The sequence below is a fragment of the Molossus molossus genome, unplaced genomic scaffold (genome assembly GCF_014108415.1).
Source record: "Molossus molossus isolate mMolMol1 unplaced genomic scaffold, mMolMol1.p scaffold_m16_p_17, whole genome shotgun sequence".
NCBI classification, from domain to species: domain Eukaryota; kingdom Metazoa; phylum Chordata; class Mammalia; order Chiroptera; family Molossidae; genus Molossus; species Molossus molossus.
The window spans coordinates 24,925,800-24,940,847 of NW_023425352.1; the positions used below are offsets into that span (position 1 = coordinate 24,925,800).

At 37.8% G+C, this 15,048-nt stretch overlaps 1 protein-coding gene and 1 pseudogene across 3 annotated transcripts in view; both read left to right on the top strand.

The window, feature by feature from the left end:
• The window catches only part of HPSE2 (heparanase 2 (inactive)), a 667,750-nt gene that overhangs the window by 242,338 nt on the left and 410,364 nt on the right, over positions 1-15,048 (top strand). The gene's annotated exons all lie outside the window — the stretch shown is intronic.
• Positions 4,550-4,768, top strand: LOC118632234 (annotated as a pseudogene).

Sequence of the window (15,048 nt, forward strand, 5' to 3'; positions counted from 1 at the left end):
CACAGTTGGGCAAAAGAGCATGTGCTAATGAACCATGCAAAGCCCCAGTCACTAAAGTTGGGATTTTACAGATGTGTTTTTATGGATCCTTATTTACCATGAACGTTTAGATGGTAATTGGAGCACAAATTGTCTGTTAAAATAGTTATTTCAGCTTTCCCCTGACCATCGTAATCTTTTGGTAATCCCTTTTTTGGCACTCTCCAGCTGTCTGCCCTTTATTCAGAGAGAGGCCAGCTTCCCCTTTGCTGCTGTGAGTGAAGGCTGAGCCTTAATGTGTGGCCACTTACATAGCTTCTCAGCTTTCTAGTGAAAAAAGAGGCCAGATCACTTTATATGGTCACTGGCCTCTCCAATGTGGAGAGCAACTCCGTCCGCTCCCAGGGCAGATGTTCCCACTGATGAAAATAACATAAATAATAGCAATTTCCAGTTACTGAGTACTTAATATGTACCAGTGCTAAACGCTCTATCTGCCTTGGCTCATTTAATTCTCACACCAAGCATACCAGTAGGCACTATTATTATAATCAGTTTACAAATGAAGTTAACTGAGGGTCAGAGAGGAAAAAAACTCGCCTACGGTCACCCAGTTTGAGCACCTAGTGGAGCCAGGATTTAGACCGAAGTATGTAGGAGTACAGAGTCTGCATACTTAACTGTCATGCCAGACTGCCTCCCTTGACTAGAATTCTTGTGTGTTGACTTTGAGGCAATGTCATCCAAATATTCTCCTGGCAGCTGGATGAAGCTGCTTGCAACAGGAAAGGCAAATTCTCCTGAGAAGTGAATGAACACTGTACTCTGGAGGAAGACTCTGTTGTATGCCTGAATTGCTGGTGCCCCTGGGGCTCAGAGAGGAGACTATGATTATTTAAGTTGAGAACTCCTTGGTTCAAGACAAAATTTTTATGGGTAGAGTTTTCACTATTTTTAGTTATCTGTTTTTTGTTTTTGTTTTTTATGGAAAGTTTAATCTAATTTAATTCAATTATATGAAATGTTAGTAAAAGATGTTCTGGAACTTAGAATGAAACATATGACCCAAGGGAGGTGGGTAAGTCATTAGGAATAAAATGTCTGACTGTGAGGGCTGTTAAACACTGGGTCATTGTGTAATCTGGAAAATCCTGAGGACCAGTTACATTTCTGTCCCAGAGAGGGTTTAGGTGTGAGATTCTCTGCAGAGGACCTCAGGTTTCCTTGTGATTCTTATTCTTCATAAACTTAACTTAAACTACTGTGTCAGTTTAGGTCCTCCAAGAAGCAGGCACCAAGACAGGAATTAGACCTGCATGAGTTTTATTTGGAGAAACACCCAAGAAGGGTAAAGAAAAAAGAAGCAGGCATAGGCAAAGAGAGCCTTCAGACAGTGATGCAGGTCTGACAGTTGTGAAAAGTGCAGAAGGAAAGAATATTGGGCAGGAAGATCTTTAGACCATAATGCAATTCTAAGAAAGTCTTGGCCAGACTGATGGGAGTCTTTAGGCAAACATTCCCCATTAAAGAAACTTGTATTGGGGGGGTGGCCTAGCTCTACTTCACCTTCTGTGCTTAGTCATTCATTGTCTGGGAGCAGCATGGGAGTCAGAGGGTAAAGGGTGGCGTGGGGAGTACAGCCTCAGACTGAATGCTGCATTACATCTAAAGGTACGACAGCTGGAGGCTGTCAGACAGCTATGCTTCTAGCAGCAGGTTTTCTTGAAGAGAGGAGAGCTGAGTGGGCCATATCCATGCCTGCCACAGTTACATACTGCGTTGCTAGACTACAGTACAAAATTTACTGCTAGTGTCAAATGAACCAAAAAGTAGACTATTTTCTCCTAAAAATAAATTCCCTGGCATCAAAGTGCATTGTCTAATAAAACTTCTTCATCCCTTTCTTTCTAGATATCATATCCAACTATCTGGCCTTTTATTTTAATTTTTTCTGGAATCTGCTAAAGCTTTGCCACTTTGGTATCTAATAATTTTTCTCAATGCTTCAAATATATGTTCTGATGTGAGTAGGAAGAACACTCCTGTACTTTTCCATAAATATTGATTAATCTAAAATAATAATTTTGTCTATTGAATATATTTAAAATTTGTTCTTTCTTTCCATTCCCTGTGTTATTAGCTTAGTGCAATTCCATCATCCTTACTTCCTTGGATTATTTTAGTAGCTTTCCATTTGTTCTCTCTGCCTCTGTCTTGTTGATGTTTGGTTCATCTTCTTTATAGGTACAAAATACAAATGTGACCTTTTTAGAAAGCCTCCATGTCTTATTAGCATTTAGAGGGGAAAAAAGCCAAGCTTCCTAGCATGACAGGTGAGGCAATTTATAACTTATCCTCTGCTCACCTTGCTAACCTCTCTCCTTCAGTTCTCCTCCATGTGCTCTCTATTCCAGTGACATGGAGTCAATCATAGTTGGGCACATTGCCTGCCTGTGTATATATGATTTTTTCTTTTTCTAGACTGTTCTCTTTTGTGTCCACTTGTCACTGCTACTAAAAATCTGGTCAGGTATCACATTCTCTTTGAAGCTTTTCTGAATTTCTGTTCAGAACTGACTATCTTTTTTCTTCTTTATTGATTTTTAGAGAGAGAGAGGAAGGGAAAGGGAGAGAGAGAGAAACATCGATGAGAAAGGACATTGTTTGGCCACCTCCTGCATGCCCCTTGCTGGGGATTGGGCCCACAACCTGGGCATGTGCCCTGACCAGGAATGGAACCAACAACCTCCTGGTGCATGGGTCGATGCTCTACCACTGAGCCACACCGGCTAGGCTACTTAATCTTTTGTATTCCTACTGAATCTCCTACCAGTCTGTAATTGCAAGCTCTATGTTTTGTATTATAATTATTTGTACCCTCTCTGTAATGGACCAGGTTGTGTCTTATTTTTATTTATAATCTTTGCCCCTAGTACAGTGCTTGGCCCATGAGAGGTGCTCAATAAATATTGGTGAACTGAACCAAAATTGAGTTATGTTCTTTGTATTGCTCACAATGTCTACTACAGAGTCTCCTTGAACAAATATTCATGAAATGGGATGTAAATGAATGAAATGAAAGGAACTTAAATTTAAGGAACTTAAGAAAACTCAGTTTTAGTATTCTTTTTTTTTTTGGTACGTGCCCCTAGCGGGAACTGAACCTAAGACTCTCTGGTCCACAGGCCGACGCTCCAATCGCTGAGCCAAACCAGCCAGGGCAGTTTCAGTATTCTTTAACTGGAGTTGTTGATGATGTTTACATCTTACCACTTTTCATTACTTGAGAGCAGTTTCCTTACTTGCCTTACTATGGGGTCAACACCATTCATGTGTGTATCACATATGTTTACATAAATATGGTGATGCCATAGATAAGGACTGAGGTTCTGAGTTACCTGGCAGGCATGGCCCTGACATATCATTTTCATTTTTATATAACTTGATCAGAAAAATTATATTGTGGCCCTGGCCAGTTTGGCTCAGTGGTTAGAGAGTCGACCTGCGGTCCGGAGAGACCCGGGTTCGGTTCCGGCTAAGGGCACGTACTTCGGTTTCGGTTGCAGTTTGTCCCCGGCCTTGGTTGGTCGTGCGGGTGGCAGCCACTCGATGTGTCCCTTCACGTCGATGTTTCTCTCTCTCTCTCCCTTCCTCTCTCTCCCTCCCACTCTATCTGTAAAAAAATATCCTCGGGTGAGGATTAAAAAAAAAAAAAAAAGAAAAAGAAAAATTATATTGTGTTATATCTTCAGTAAAATGTGGCTAGTGATGTGTGATGGCTCTTCATTAAAATTCCCTGTGATATTGCCATTAGAAAGACCAACAAAAAAGAAATTAAACTTTATTGCTAGATGCCTACCAGAGCCCTTTTTACAAGTGTTACTAAATATTTATTTGTTCCTTCATTTATCATTTCTTTTATTTATTCACTCATTCATTTATTTTTCAGCTTATAGTGGTAGGTAAAAGCATTCCAAGAGGGAAGAAAATAAAGAGTAGATACCAATTATTGAGTAATCATTCAGGGATCAAACTAGGTGACTTAGTTCTCAGAACAGCTCTATGAGGTAGTAGAAAATACTATAGTCATTTTAAACATCAAGAATTGATGTTCAGAGAAGTTAACTGGTGAAGGTAGGATTTGTGCTTTATTTCAGAATTGACTTCAGAATTATTCCCATCTACTCACCTGAAGATTGCTTATATAATTTATATTCCTGAGTTGTTTTCCCCTGAATCCAGGAATCTGATGAATTAAATTTTGAATCACCATCATATTTATTGAATATCTAATGTATATAGTTAGAATATTTATAGTTTAGTTCTTAATTTGCCTATAAGAATTGTTTCTAGTAAAAATGCTAATGGTTCTTTCTCAAATTCCTCCAGTTTTCAACCAGCTATAAGTGAATTGAGGTGGTGGGGAGAGTGTCTGCATTTAAACTTACAATGATAAAATAGTCTTGGGTGGATCTGTATTTGTGTAACATTTATAAATGGCTTCTTCCAAGTGTGAGGGAGGAATTCCATTTGGAAGCATCTTTGAGTTCGTCGAGTAGACATCATTAGCAAAGCTTACCCTCCTGAGATGAAAACATTTTATGGACAAGAAGTTATCACTGAAATTAAATGGTGGCAGACTGGTCCAAGGACTATTATAGGGATTTGATCCCTTTATGAATCTGTGATAGATGAATGTGTGGAGGTGGCAAAAAGTGGGCAACAGAACAATATTGGACCAGTGATAATACAAGGAAACAGCATCATCATATTAGAAGCCTTGGAATGAGTGTAAAGAATGGTTGTGTTTACCATAGAAAGCAACTGCTTCCACATGTCCCCCATCCACAACACCTGTTTTACAATATGAAAATTTGGTCCTGTACATTTTCATTCTTTTTTGTTAAATAAACTTTTGTAATAGGGGGAAAAAAGTCTTCTTCATTATCTACTTACATTATCAAAAAAGCAAGAATCAAAAAACCTGGTACAATCTGACAATAGTTGCCAAGTCCCCATGTGAGGCCTATATTTTGCCTTTAATAAAGACAGATCACAGTATAGCCCAAGGGAAACTCAAGTCAGACCTATAGTAGCCTCATTTCCTCTCAGTAGGAGGCATGGCAAGGATAGATGCTCTAGAGATACAGTAGAGCTTATATGTGGAAGGCTGACTGAGGAGGGGAGCAGGGGTCAGCTCTGTGTAAAGGCAGAGGCCAGGCCTATGTGTTGAGGCTAATCAGAATAGATGATCTGATTATCTCCCAGAATATAAACACTCCCCAAACTTAATGATTTTATTTATGTTGAAAGAAATCAAGAAACAATCTTGGTTATGTTATTTGGAATAAATCTGTGCAGATGGTAAGCAGAACCAGAAACTGTTTGAAGTTTTCATGACAAGCTAGGGCATACGTGAATATGATAACTTTTCCTTTTTTAAAGCACTTGATTTTATCAGCTTGTTTACCTATCTGTCACAATAGAGCATAAAACCAAGAAACGTTTGCATAGACTGATATCTGAGAAACCTGTTCCTGGTAGCTGAGAAGCAACAAGAGTCATATATCAGTTTTCTGCTCTTTGTTAAATGCAGTAATAAACTAGTTCTTCAAAAATCACCTAACTGGGTGTCAAATAGAGTGTGACAGTGGGGAGATTTATAGCAAGGGGTAGACATTGTCTATGTAACAAATTGCTCTCTTGCATCAATATTTCATCCCTGTGTAGATAAATCAAAAGCAGTTTGCCACATTCTCAAAAAACTCCCATTAAGTTACTAAACAAAGCAAGTAATTGTTAGAGTTTTCTATTCTTTAATCTTCAAGCAAAGGACACCATTTAGGTCCCTGATAAACCTGGGTGGCTATTACAGCCAGAACAGAACTGGTTAAATCTTAGTCTGCCTTCCAAGAGGGAGCTAAAAGTAACTGCAAAATATTTTGTCCCCCTTGGCTCTGCGTGTAGATTTAAAATTAAATTGGTTCTGGTTAGCAAGCTAGAACAGGGCAACTAAATTGAATTTTCTGAGGAATGTTGTGAATCCTATGTGGAAAAAAAAACACACACACACATACAAAGTTTGTATGTTTTCTGCTATTCTTTTTGTACTCTGCTGTCTCCTGTCCATAGCAATATTTTCATACTTTCCTCCCTGTTGGTAAGGCCAGCCTCAACTGTATCTCCTTTGGAGTTTTATATGCATTTTTACCTGTGAATATTTCTCTGAATATTTCAGACACTCCTTCTTCTAGTGACCTGTCCAAATACTCTTCCTCTCCCCAAGTGCAAATTGCTCTCTTTTTTCCCTTTCTCACTCACACACTTTTCATGGAATGAGATTATTGTTAGCATTTTATCGAGTTTGCACAGAGGAAAAGCAAACACAGGAAGACCAGAGACTGGGGCATGTGAAGTGTTAGTCTGTTGATTTTGTTTTTAAATCACAGTCACAGACTTTTGGTGATGCTAACTTTCACAGTAGATGATTACATTCTAAAGAAGATTCTAGAATTATTCCCTTAGAACTAAGCTTTTTCCTGCCTCTCATTTAAAAAAATATTTTAACATTTGTTTTCTTGCTGTTAAACTAGTGATTGCTCATTGTGGAAAATATGAAAATTTTAGAGGAGTATAAAGAAAAAATATAAAAATTGTATCAAAGCGTAATGAGGTATATAGAAGTATGTAGAGGGAAAAATAATCTTACCATCAAGGATTAAAAACAAGGAATGATGTCATATTTCCTTCCAATCTTTTTTAGTGCATATTATTTTCTATATTGTTGAAATTATACTGTGTATACTCTTTTATATATATATATATATATATATTTAATCTTGAAAAGTTTTATAATGTTTTTTAAAATTGATCTTTGCTGTAGGGGCCTGGCCTTGGGGTAAAGGCTAACAATAGCTCCCATTATTTTGAATGTTTAGTGGGCAGGGCATCTGGAATGTGATTGGCTTCAGTTTGGTAGTAGATGGATGTCCATCCTCTAAGGTCTTCTCCCTTTGCCCTTGAATGTAAAGGGCTGGTATCTAGTTAGTGCTGCCACAGTTCAGATTTCTCAGCTTCCATTAGGGTGATTTTTTTTTTTTTCATAAGACCTGTGTAACTTTTCTTAATAAACATTCATTCTCTATGTAAGAAGATACTAGATCAGACATACATCTGATGTTATAGCACGTTACTAAATGCGGCTGTCCTGGATTAAGAAGTGTTTGCAATTTGGCCTTTAGGCAACATATTGGAGCAATCTTAATTTTTATTTTATGGTTCCTCCAGGAAGATTAATGCTCCAACTGACACTAAATTGTGTGGGTTTGAGAAATTATAGTATTTCTGTTTTGTTTTGTTTTGCCTCTTATTTTTGTTGAAGAAATAGCAGTAGGTCTCATAACGCTTAAGTACTCCATTTTCACCTACTAAAATTTCATTTCCCTCACTGATCTTATAAGAAAAGAAAAAAAGTTAACTGTTTACTTTATTCCCCTCAATTATTTGTGGATTTGAGGCTCCGCCAGTCATTCAGTATGGTACTTTGCTTGCTTTTATTAAGGAATCATCCCCTTCTTTTTAAGTTCTTAAATTCTTTCCTTTCAATAAATCGGTTTAAAAAATTTTGAAGATCCATCTTACATGTTCCCAGCGAAAGCTTTAATTTCATTTTATTTGCTCTTATTCAGGCATTTCCACGCCATGGTGGGCACTCAGTGCTTTACATCCCTGGCTCTGTCAGTGCATTTGGGCTGCTGATTTGGAAAAATTTTAGACCAGTTTTTCTCACAAATGAAATGTCTTTATGACGGTATTTTATATTTCAGGAGGAAACAAAAGCCAGTAATAATTCTGTCTTCTCTGAGGCCAATTCTTTTTCCAAGTATTTCTGGGCCCTATGTTGCCTCTGTTATGTACTAATAAAAGATCCCATAAGAAGTTATGGAGATTTATACACAGTTACATGAAAATAGATTACAAATAATTTCTGTCCTGCAGCTCATCTCAACAGTCCTACCATTAAAAAAGATAAATAATTTAAAATGTTGATTGACTTCCATTATGTACAGTTTGCAAGCTTTAGGGGTAGTGACTTAAGTCATCTCAATTTGGTTATAGGACCTCTATAAGCTACTCAAGGTTTGAGTAAAAAGAGATGGAGTTCTTTTAGCATTTTGCAACTGATGTTGTTGCTAATTAGATTATAACTCTACTTTGGATATAAATTATGTAATATAATTAATTCTTCAATACTTTTCTTTTGAATATATGAAATCTTTGAATAGAGAATCTTAACTTTAGCTAATTATGTAGAGGGAGATATAAGAAAGAAGAGAAACTTAAACTCATACCAAATGGCATTGCTAGAGAATTATGTTCTCCTGGGCATGGTGTCTAGCTGAGGCAGATGTTAGCAGTTCACTGGGTTGATATTAGAGATGTTTATTACAGAGAACAAATTTGCTAAATACAGGATTTTTTCCTCTTTTAGCATCTTCCTTAAATTCCATATCTAATCAGTCCCCAAATCCTGTACATGGTAATCTGTCTCCTTATCCTCAATGCCATTGCACTATCAATGTTTTTGTTACAAACATTTATTACTTAATATATAGCTAGATACTACATTATCATATTTAGACACATATCACTTTAACAGTTCTGCAAAGGTAGGCATTATTGTCTGTATTTTACAGAAAAGAGAACAGAGGCTTGGAGAGATTATGTAATTTCACAAGGTTAAACAATGTGTAACTGTCATTGTTGCTGTTGTTAATCCTCACCCGAGGATATTTTTCCATTGATTCTTGGATAGAGTGGAAGGGAGGGAGGGAGGGATGGAGAGAGAGAGAGAGACATTAATGTGAGAGAGAGACATCAATTGGTTGCCTTTCACACAACCTGGACCGGGGCTAGGATCGAACCTAAAACCCAGGTACGTGCCCTTGACCAGGAATCTAACCTGAGACCCTTTGGTCTGCTGGCCGACACTCTAACTGCCGAGCCAAACCAGCCAGGGCATAATGTGTTAATTTTTAAACCCGTGTCCATCTGGCTCTAAAACTAATTCATCCATTGCCTCTTCTATTTGTGACAGCCTTCTAATTTTCCTGCCCCACCTCCATCTAATTTCTAGCTCCCATCTTTTTTTTTCTTGCAGTAAAACTGTGTTAATATTAAAATATGCAAACATCACTGTGCCCTCAATTGCCTAAACAATGACGTCTAAACGTCTAGATTTGTTTCAACTGATCTTAGCTGGATTCCTCCCTCATTTCTGACTATTCTCTCCTCTATTCCCTATCTTTCTACCTCCTGGCTCCCTATACTTCAGCTTTTTATGCTTCAAATGTGTTGGCATTATCTGAATGTTTTCCTGCTCTTTAACATTTCTGTGACTATTTGAGTTGCCCAGAACACATTCTCCCTGACTCTTTAGTTTGTGAACTTCCTAGACCAGCTCCAATGTGACTTTCCTTGTAGAGCCTTTCCCAGCTTTGCCAGGCAGAGCTAGGCACTATGACTTCTGTACTTCTATTGCACTTGTAAAGTGCCTTAGTTGTTTGTGTCTGTTCCCCCCCACAAGCCTGTGAACTTAAGAGCAGGAGCCAATGCCCTGGTCGGTTTAACTCAGCGGTTAGAGCATCAGCCCACAGACCAGAGAGTTCTGGGTTCAGTTTCCACTAAGGGCACGTACTTCAGTTGCAGTTTGTCCCTGCCCTGGTTGGGGTCGTGTGGGTGGCAACCAGTTGATGTGTCTCTCTATATCGATGTTTCTCTCTCTCTCTTACCCCCTCTCTCCCTCCCGCTTTATCTTCAGGTGAGGATAAAAAAAAAAAAAAAGAGCAGGAGCCAAGTCTTAGTCTTTGTACTGTCTCCTGCAGCTCCTAGCCAACAGTCTGGCTATGGGCACTAATTAATGTGCCACTCCTAGAACACTGGTAACCACATTTTGTCTTGGTCAAAGAAATACAATCCAAAGATGAGCGCAACATTTTTTAAAGTCCTCTTTGTCTTCCAAACCACTTCTTCAGTACCCAGTAGACTTTTTCTTATCACTGTCTGATACTTTCTCCTCTTTCCCTCTCTTTCTTGGCTAAGCTTTTTTTTCTTCTCTTTGGTTTGTTTCTTTTCTGATTCTTCGTATTATATATTTTCTTGTGGAGATAGAAATTTTTTTTTTAGAGTGACTTGTGGAAATTCAAATCCACAAATAATTGCAAGAAACAAAAAGCTAATATATATATCTTTCCCATATGCTCATTGAGGGAAATGAAATTTTAGTAGGGGAAAATAAGAGAGACCTAGCTTTATTTCTTCAACAGAACGAAGAGGCAAAACAAAACAAAAAACAGTGAATTTCTTAAACCCACACAATTTTAGTACCAGTTGGGGCAGTCAAATCTTGCTGGAGTGTGGCCAGGTAAAACTGAGCAGGCAAAATCTCAATTATTTTTAGTTAATCAATGTCTTAGAGGAAGATTGGAAATTCATATATTGAGACCTTGAACAAAATTTTCAATCCACAAATGTATTTTTGCATTGAATTTGGTCTAGTGTGAATATTACTGGATATGATCGGCTGACCTGAGTTCAAGGTCTCTGTTCTGGGTCATTCTGAGTCTTAAATGTGGCATGCATTGTAGAAGCACTTTGCAAACTATAAAGCAATATTCTGACATTGAGTGATTATGGTCCCTCTGGGCCAATCCTCAGTCCTATATTGAGCACTGTCCCTTCCTTCTGCTAAAGCCTCCTCTGTCTTATCTACAAATATTCAAACAATGTACTAGTATTAAAAACAAAGTGGAACATTGTACATCCTTAAGGGTACATTGGCCACATTGCCCTCAGACTTCAGCTATGAATGTACGTCAAAACAGAAATCCAGCGCTCCCTTAAAATTGTATAAATTAATTACTTACCTTGCTGGCCATTTTAAACACAGTCTGTATTGATACAGAAACTTGGGGAGGTTTGAGCACAATTATCATTTAAGCTTCTTTCCAGTCTTGTCAGTTCTCCGCTCAATTACACTCACACACCCTAGTTGGGGGTCTCTACATCTTTGCTATGGAGTGCAGTAACAGCCTTCTAACAGGTCACTTTGCCTCTGGTGGTTTTTTTTTTTCTTTTTCTACTTCATCTAGGTCAGTCTGTGGACCAGATATGGTCTGTGGCCCAATGTTGCATTGTTCTGAGAGCTAAGAACAGTTTTTACATATTTTTGTTCTTGTTAATCCTTACCTGAGGATTTTTTTCCATTGATTTTAGACAGAGTGGAAGGGAAGGGGGGGCAGGGAGAGAAAGAGAGAAATATCTATGTGAAAGAGACACATCTTTTGGTTGCCTCCTGCACAAACCCAACAGGGGCCGGAGATCGAACCTGCAACCCTTCAGTCTGAAGGCTGATGCTCTAACCTCTGAGCCAAGCCAGCTAGGGCCAATTTTTACATTTTTAAGGAATTAGGGGCGGGGGGGGGGGGGGGATGACAGATCCTGACAGCCAAAAATATTCACTTATTTTCTTTTTACAGAAAAAAGTTTCCTGACACTTGATCTAGATTATCTCTGGCAGATCAATCTATGGAAAAAACTCTCACAGAGACAATGAGGTATATGATGTAATGGGATGAACACTAGCCCTGGACTGTGGAGTCTTGGCTTTTAGTCCCAGACTAATCTTCCTCTGTCTGTTTCCTCGTTTAGAAAGGGAAGTCAAATGATAATTATTCTTGTTTTCATATTCTAACATTTGTTTTTTTTAATTTTTAAAATTATATGAATAATTCATGTGTATGAGAAATGTTTAAAGTAATATAGTTGACCCTTGAATAATGCCAGGGTTAGAGGCACCAACCCCCATAGAATAAAAATTCACATATAACTTTTGACTTCCCCAAAGCTTAACTACTAATAGCCTACTGTTGACCAGAAGTCTTACCGATAACATAGTCATTAACATGCATTCTGTATGTTATGTTATATGTATTATAATCTGTATTCTTACAATAAAGTAAGCTAGAAGAAAGAAAATGTTATTACAAAAATCATAAAGGAAACTATGTTTACAGTATTTATTGAAAAGAATCCACATATAAGTGATCCCATGCCTCTCAAACCCATTTGTTCAAGGGTCAACTGTAGAATATATATGTGTGTATATATATATATATTTCTGTGTGTGTGTGTCTTTAAAAGTGTCTAGATAAAAGTTTTCAAGCCTTTTACACACACAAATGTGCATACACATAAATATATACATATAAATATATGTATCTACAATTTTTTTAAATTTATTTATTTTTTATTAATTAATTTTTGTTACAGATGTTTCTCCTTCCCCTTCCACTAATTCCCCCCTTCCACTCCCTCCCTGCCCTGTCCCCAGTTTGTTGTCCATGTCCACTGTTCATGCATACATGCATATGAGTTCTGTGGTTTATCTCTCCTCCACCACCTCCTCTTCTGGGGATTGTCAGTCTGTACCCCACTTCCACGTCTCTGGGACTACCCCATTCCTCAGACTGTTATGTTCATTATATTCCACAAATAAGTGAGATCACATGAAACTTGTCTTTTTCTGTTTGGCTTGTTTCACTTAGGATGATACTTTCCAGGTCCCTCCATGTACTCTCAAAGGATAAGACATCTTTCTTTCTTACAGCTGCGTAGTACTCCATTGTGTATATGTACCACTGCTCTTTTATCCATTCGCCTACTGATGGACACTTGGGCTGTTTCTAGATCTTAGCTATTGTAAATAGTGCTGCTACAAACACGGGGTACATATATTCTTTCTGATTGGTGTTTCAGGCTTCTTAGGGTATATTCCTAGAAGTGGGATCACTGGGTCAAATGGAAGTTCAATTTTTAATTTTTTGAGGTAACACCATATTGTTTTCCATAGTGGCTGCACCAGTCTGCATTCCCACCAGCAGTGTACTAGAGTCCCCTTTTCTCCACACCCTTGCCAACACATTGTTTGATGATTTGTTGATGGCGGCCATTCTGACAGGTGTGAAATGATACCTCATTATTGTTTTAATTTGCATCTCTCTGATGATTAGTGATGATGAGCATTTCTTCATGTCTTTTGGCCATTTGTATGTCCTGTTTGGAGAGGTGTCTATTTAGGTCCTCTGCCCATTTTTTAATTGGGTTCTTTCTCTTCTTTTTGTGGAGTTGTATGAGTACTCTATATATATTGGAAATTAGCCCCTTATGTGATATATTGTCGGCAATTATGCTATCCCATAGAGTGTGTTGCCTTTCCATTTTGGAGGTTGTTCCTTTTGCTGTGCAGAAGCTTTTGAGTTTGATGTAGTCCCATGTTTTCATTTTCTCCTTTGTTTCTGTTGCCTTAGGTGATGTATCAGTGAAAATTCTGCTGCATATGATATCTGAAATTTTGTTGCCTGCAGTTTCTTCTAAAATTTTTATGGATTCATGAGTTGCATTTAAATCTTTTATCCATTTAGAGTTTATTCTTGTGTAGGGTGTAAGTTGATGGTCTAGTTTCATTTTTCTGCAAGTAGCTGTCCAATTTTCCCAGCACCATTTATTAAAGAGGCTGTCCTTACTCCACTGTATGCTCTTGCCACCTTTGTCAAATATTAATTGAGCATATTGCCTTGGGTCCATTTCAGGGTCCTCTGTTCTGTTCCACTGGTCTATATGCTTGTTCTTGTGCCAGTACCATGCTGTTTTGATTATAGTCGCTTTGTAGTATAACCTAAAATCCCGTAATGTGATCCCTCCAACTTTGTTCTCCCTTTTCAAGATTGCTGTGGCTATTTGAGGTCTTTTTTAGTTCCATATGAACTTTTGAAGTACTTGTTCTAATTCTGTGAAGTATGCCGTTGATATTTTGATGGGGATTGCATTGAATCTATAGATTGCTTTGGGTAATATGGACATTTTAATGATGTTAATTCTCCCAATCCATGAACAGGGTATGTGCTTCCACTTTTTTATATCTTCCTCTATTTCTTTTTTCAATGTCCTGTAGTTTTCTGCGAATAGGTCTTTTATTTCTTTGGTTAAGTTTATTCCTAGGTATCTTAATTTTTTTGCCGCAATGGTAAATGGGATTGTTCTTTTAGTTTCTCTTTCTGTGAGTTCATCATTGGTATATAAGAATTCCATCGATTTTTTGACGTTAATTTTGTATCCTGGTACTTTGCCAAAATCATTTAAGTCTAGTAGACTTTTGATGGAGTCTTTGGGGTTTTCTACGTATAGTATCTTGTCATCTGTGAATAATGACAGTTTTACTTCCTCCTTTCCAATTTGGATCCCTTTTATTTTTTCTTCCTGTCTGATTGCTGTGGCTAAGACTTCCAGTACTACGTTAAATATGAGTGGCGAAAGTATGCATCCTTGCCTTGTTCCTGTTCTTACAGGAAATGCTTTTATTTTTTGCCCATTGAGTATGATGTTGGCTGTAGGTCTTTCATATATGGCCTTTATTATGTCGAGCTATGATCTCTATATTCCCACACTGCTGAGCGTTTTTATCAGAAATGGATGCTGGATTTTGTCAAAGGCTTTTTTGGCATTTATTGATATGATCATGTGGTTTTTATTCTCCATTTTATTTATGTGGTGTATCACGCTTATTGATTTGTGAAAATCGAACCAACCTTGCATCCCTGGGATGAATCCCACTTGGTCATGGTGGATAATTTTTTTGATGTGTTGCTGGGTCTGATTTGCTAGTATTTTGTTCAGGATTTTGGCATCTATGTTCATCAGAGATATTGGTCTGTAGTTTTCTTTCTTTGTTGTGTCTTTTTCTTGTTTTGGAATTAGAATTATGCTGGCTTCATAAAATGAGTTTGGAAATCTTTCTTCTTCTTGAATTTTTGAAATAGTTTGAGGAGAATGGGTATTAGTTCTTCTTTGAATGTTCGGTAAAACTCCCCCGTGAAGCCATCCGGGCCTGGGTTTTTGTTTGCTGGAAGAGTATTGATTACATCTTCAATTTCTTCTGTTGTTATTGGTCTGTTCAAGTTTTCTATCTCTTCCTGGTCCAGTTTTGGGAGAGTATGTGTTTCTAGAAATTTG